Source organism: Triticum urartu, chromosome 5 (assembly GCF_003073215.2).
Source record: "Triticum urartu cultivar G1812 chromosome 5, Tu2.1, whole genome shotgun sequence".
Lineage (NCBI taxonomy): Eukaryota > Viridiplantae > Streptophyta > Magnoliopsida > Poales > Poaceae > Triticum > Triticum urartu.
The window spans coordinates 703,725-710,415 of NC_053026.1; positions in this window are offsets into that span (position 1 = coordinate 703,725).

Sequence of the window (6,691 nt, forward strand, 5' to 3'; positions counted from 1 at the left end):
GCACCCCCCCTTGGCCCTCCTATATATAGTTGAGGAGAGGGAGGACTTCATACCTCAGCCTTTGGTGCTTCCCTCTCCCCTGTTACATCTCTCCCTCGTAGTACACGGCGAAGCCCTGCTACTGTGACGCCCTGCATCCACCACCACGCCGTCGTGTTGCTGGATCTTCATCAACCTCTCCTCCCCCTTGCTGGATCAAGAAAGGAGGAGACGTCATCCGTTCCGTACGTGTGTTGAACGCGGAGGTACCGTCCGTTCGGTGCTAGGATCTCCGGTGATTTGAATCACGTCGTGTTCGACTACATCAACCCCGTTCTTCGAACGCTTCCGCTCGCGATCTACAAAGGTATGTAGATGCATCTAATCACTCGTTGCTAGATGAACTCCTAGATGGATCTTGGTGAAACGAGTAGGAAATTTTTTGTTTTCTGCTACGTTCCCCAACAGTGGCATCATGAGCTAGGTCTATGCGTAGTTCTCTTGCGCGAGTAGAACACAATTTGTTGTGGGCGTAGATGTTGTCAATTTTCTTGCCGCTACTAGTCTTATCTTGATTCAACGGTATTGTGGGATGAAGCGGCCCGGACCAACCTTACATGTATGCATACGTGAGACCGGTTCCACCGACTAACATGCACAAGTTGCATAAGGTGGCTGGCGGGTGTCTGTCTCTCCTACTTTAGTTGGAGCAGATTCGATGAACAGGGTCCTTATGAAGGGTAAATAGAAGCTGACAAATCACGTTGTGGCTTTCACATAGGTAAGAAAACGTTCTTGTTAGAACCCTACTTCAGCCACGTAAAACCTGCAACAACAATTAGAGGACGTCTAACTTGTTTTTGCAGCAAGTGCTTTGTGATATGATATGGCCAAAGTTGTGATGAATGATGAATGATCTATATGTGATGTATGAGATGTTCATGCTATTGTACAAGGAATCACAACTTACATGTCGATGAGTATGACGGTGACAGGATGATCATGGAGCCCCAAGATGGAGATCAAAGGAGCTATGTGATATTGGCCATATCATGTCACTATTATTATTTGATTGCATGTGATGTTTATCATGTTTTGCATCTTGTTTACTTAGAACGACGGTAGTAAATAAGATGATCCCTTACAACAATTTCAAGAAGTGTTATCCCCTAACTGTGCACCGTTGCTACAGTTTGTCGTTTCGAAGCACGCCGTGATGATCGGGTGTGATAGATCCTTACGTTCACATACAACGGGTGTAAGACAGTTTTACACATGCAAAACACTTAGGGTTAACTTGACGAGCCTAGCATGTACAGACATGGCCTCAGAACACAGAAGACCGAAAGGTCGAGCATGAGTCGTATAGAAGATACGATCAACATGAAGATGTTCACCGATGTTGACTAGTCCGTCTCACGTGATGATCGGACACGGTCTAGTTAACTCAGATCATGTAATACTTAGATGACTAGAGGGATGTCTAATCTGAGTGGGAGTTCATTAATAATTTGATTAGATGAACTTAATTATCATGAACTTAGTCTAAAATCTTTACAATATGTCTTGTAGATCAAATGGCCAACGTTGTATTCAATTTCAACGCGTTCCTAGAGAAAACCAAGCTGAAAGACGATGGCAGCAACTATACGGACTGGGTCTGGAACCTGAGGATCATCCTCATAGATGCCAAGAAAGATTATGTCCTACAAGCACCGCTAGGTGATCCACCCGTCCCACAGAACCAAGACGCTATGAACGCTTGGCAGACACGTATTGATGACTACTCCCTCGTTCAGTGCGGCATGCTTTATAGCTTAGAGCCGGGGCTCCAAAAGCGTTTTGAGAGACATGGAGCATATGAGATGTTCGAAGAGCTGAAAATGGTTTTTCAAGCTCATGCCCGGATCGAGAGATATGAAGTCTCCGATAAGTTCTTCAGCTGTAAGATGGAGGAAAATAGTTCTGTCAGTGAGCACATACTCACTATGTCTGGGTTACATAACCGCTTGACTCAGCTGGGAGTTAATCTCCCGGATGACGCGGTCATTGACAGAATCCTCCAGTCGCTTCCACCAAGCTACAAGAGCTTTGTGATGAACTTCAATATGCAGGGGATGGTAAAGACCATTCCTGAAGTATTTGCTATGCTGAAATCAGCAGAGGTAGAAGTCAAGAAGGAACATCAAGTGTTGATGATGAATAAAACCACTAAGTTCAAGAAGGGCAAGGGTAAAAAGAACTTCAAGAAGGACGGCAAGGAAGTTGCTGCGCCCGGCAAGCAAGCTGTCGGGAAGAAGTCAAAGAATGGACCCAAGCCTGAGACAGGGTGCTTTTATTGCAAAGGGAAGGGTCACTGGAAGCGGAACTGCCCCAAATACTTAGCGGACAAGAAGGCCAGCAACACCAAAGGTATATTTGATATACATGTAATTGATGTGTACCTTACTAGTGCTCGTAGTAACTCCTGGGTATTTGATACCGGTGCCGTTGCTCATATTTGTAACTCACAACAGGAGCTGCGGAATAAACGGAGACTGGCGAAGGACGAGGTGACGATGCGCGTCGGGAATGGTTCCAAGGTCGATGTGATCGCCGTCGGCACGCTACCTCTACATTTACCTACGGGATTAGTTATAAACCTCAATAATTGTTATTTAGTGCCATGTTTGAGCATGAACATTGTATCAGGATCTCGTTTAATACGAGATGGCTACTCATTTAAATCCGAGAATAATGGTTGTTCTATTTATATGAGAGATATGTTTTATGGTCATGCTCCGATAGTCAATGGTTTATTCTTAATGAATCTCGAGCGTATTACTACACATATTCATAGTGTGAGTACCAAAAGATGTAAGGTTGATAATGATAGTCCCACATACTTGTGGCACTGCCGCCTTGGTCACATAGGTGTCAAACGCATGAAGAAGCTCCATGCAGATGGACTTTTAGAGTCTCTTGATTATGAATCATTTGACACGTGCGAACCATGCCTCATGGGAAAAATGACCAAGACTCCGTTCTCAGGAACAATGGAGCGAGCAACCAACTTATTGGAAATCATACATACTGATGTGTGCGGTCCAATGAGTGTTGAGGCTCGCGGTGGCTATCGTTATGTTCTCACCCTCACTGATGACTTGAGTAGATATGGGTATGTCTACTTAATGAAACACAAGTCTGAAACCTTTGAAAAGTTCAAGGAATTTCAGAGTGACGTTGAGAATCAACGTGACAGGAAAATCAAGTTTCTATGATCAGATCGTGGAGGAGAATACTTGAGTCACGAATTTGGCACACACTTAAGAAAATGTGGAATAGTTTCACAACTCACGCCGCCTGGAACACCTCAGTGTAATGGTGTGTCCGAACGTCGTAATCGCACTCTATTAGATATGGTACGATCTATGATGTCTCTTACCGATTTACCGCTATCTTTTTGGGGCTATGCTTTAGAGACTGCCGCATTCACTTTAAATAGGGCTCCGTCGAAATCCGTCGAGACGACACCGTATGAATTATGGTTTGGGAAGAAACCTAAGCTGTCGTTTCTAAAAGTTTGGGGATGCGATGCTTATGTCAAGAAACTTCAACCTGAAAAGCTCGAACCCAAGTCGGAAAAATGCGTCTTCATAGGATACCCTAAAGAAACTATTGGGTATACCTTCCACCTAAGATCCGAAGGCAAGATCTTTGTTGCCAAGAACGGAATCTTTCTGGAGAAAGAGTTTCTCTCGAAAGAAGTAAGTGGGAGGAAAGTAGAACTTGATGAAGTATTGCCTCTTGAACTGGTAAATGGCGCAACTCAAGAAAATGTTCCTGAGGTGCCTGCACCGACTAGAGAGGAAGTTATTCATGATGATCAAGATACTTCTGATCAAGCTCCTACTGAAATTCGAAGGTCCACAAGAACACGTTCCGCACCAGAGTGGTACGGCAACCCTGTCTTGGAAATCATGTTGTTAGACAACGGTGAACCTTCGAACTATGAAGAAGCGATGGCGGGACCGGATTCCGACAAATGGCTAGAAGCCATGAAATCCAAGATAGGATCCATGTATGAAAACGAAGTATGGACTTTGACTGACTTGCCCGTTGAACGGCGAGCCATAGAAAATAAATGGATCTTTAAGAAGAAGACAGACGCGGATGGTAATGTGACCATCTATAAAGCTCGGCTTGTCGCTAAGGGTTATCGACAAGTTCAAGGGGTTGACTACGATGAGACTTTCTCACCGGTAGCGAAGCTAAAGTCCGTCCGAATCATGTTAGCAATTGCCGCATTCTACGATTATGAAATATGGCAAATGGACGTCAAAACGGCATTCCTTAATGGTTTCCTTAAGGAAGAATTGTATATGATGCAGCCGGAAGGTTTTGTCGATCTTAAGAATGCTGACAAGGTGTGCAAGCTCCAACGCTCGATTTATGGGCTGGTGCAAGCATCTCGGAGATGGAACATTCGCTTTGATGAGATGATCAAAGCGTTTGGGTTTACGCAGACTTATGGAGAAGCCTGCGTTTACAAGAAAGTGAGTGGGAGCTCTGTAGCATTCCTCATACTATATGTAGATGACATACTTTTGATGGGAAATGATATAGAACTCTTGGACAGCATCAAGGCCTACTTGAATAAGAGTTTTTCAATGAAGGACCTTGGAGAAGCTGGTTATATATTAGGCATCAAGATCTATAGGGATAGATCGAGATGCCTCATAGGTCTTTCACAAAGCACGTACCTTGATAAGATTTTGAAGAAGTTCAAAATGGATCAGTCCAAGAAAGGGTTCTTGCCTGTTTTGCAAGGTATGAAATTGAGCTCGGCTCAATGCCCGACCACGGCAGAAGATATAGAAGATATGAGTGTCATCCCCTATGCCTCAGCCATAGGTTCTATTATGTATGCCATGCTGTGTACCAGACCTGATGTAAACCTTGCCGTAAGTTTGGTAGGATGGTACCAAAGTAATCCCGGCAAGGAACACTGGACAGCGGTCAAGAATATCCTGAAGTACCTGAAAAGGACTAAGGAAATGTTTCTCATTTATGGAGGTGACGAAGAGCTCGTCGTAAAGGGTTACGTCGACGCTAGCTTCGACACAGATCTGGATGACCCTAAGTCACAAACCGGATACGTGTATATGTTGAATGGTGGAGCAGTGAGCTGGTGCAGCTGCAAGCAGAGCGTCGTGGCGGGATCTACATGTGAAGCGGAGTACATGGCAGCCTCGGAGGCAGCACATGAAGCAATATGGGTGAAGGAGTTCATCCCCGACCTAGGAGTCATACCCAATGCGTCGGGGCCAATCAAACTCTTTTGTGACAACACTGGGGCTATTGCACTTGCCAAGGAGCCCAGGTTTCACAAGAAGACAAGGCACATCAAGCGTCGCTTCAACTCCATTCGTGAAAATGTTCAAGATGGAGACATAGAGATTTGTAAAGTACATACGGACCTGAATATAGCAGATCCGTTGAATAAACCTCTCCCTAGGGCAAAACATGATCAACACCAGAATTCCATGGGTGTTCGATTCATCACAATGTAACTAGATTATTGACTATAGTGCAAGTGGGAGACTGTTGGAAATATGCCCTAGAGGCAATAATAAAAGTATTATTATTATATTTCTTTGTTCATGATAATTGTCTTTATTCATGCTATAACTGTATTATCCGGAAATCGTAATACACGTGTGAATACATAGACCATAATATGTCCCTAGTAAGCCTCTAGTTGACTAGCTCGTTGATCAACAGATAGTCATGGTTTCCTCGCTATGGACATTGGATGTCATTGATAACGGGATCACATCATTAGGAGAATGATGTGATGGACAAGACCTAATCCTAAGCATAGCACAAGATCGTGTAGTTCGTTTGCTAGAGCTTTTCCAATGTCAAGTATCTTTTCCTTTGACCATGAGTTCGTGTAACTCCCGGATACCGTAAGAGTGCTTTGGGTGTATCAAACGTCACAACGTAACTGGGTGACTATAAAGGTGCACTACAGGTATTTCCGAAAGTGTCTGTTGGGTTGACACGGATCGAGACTGGGATTTGTCACTCCATATAACGGAGAGGTATCACTGGGCCCACTCGGTAATGGATCATCATAATGAGCTCAAAGTGACCAAGTGTCTGGTCACGGGATCATGCATTACGGTACGAGTAAAGTGACTTGCCAGTAACGAGACTGAACAAGGTATTGGGATACCGACGATCGAGTCTCGGGCAAGTAACATACCGATTGACAAAGGGAATTGTATACGGGGTTGTTTAATCCTCGACATCGTGGTTCATCCGATGAGATCATCGTGGAGCATGTGGGAGCCAACATGGGTATCCAGATCCCGCTGTTGGTTATTGACCGGAGAGTCGTCCCGGTCATGTCTGCATGTCTCCCGAACCCGTAGGGTCTACACACTTAAGGTTCGGTGATGCTAGGGTTGTGAAGATATGTATATGCAGTAACCCGAATATTGTTCGAAGTCCCGGATGAGATCCCGGACATCACGAGGAGTTCTGGAATGGTCCGGAGGTAAAGAATTATATATAGGAAGTGCTGTTTCGGCCATCGGGACAAGTTTCGGGGTTATCGATATTGTACCGGGACCATCGGAGGGGGTCCCGGGGGCCCACCGGGTGGGGCCACCTGTCCCGGGGGGCCACATGGGCTGTAGGGGGTGCGCCTTGGCCTAGATGGGCC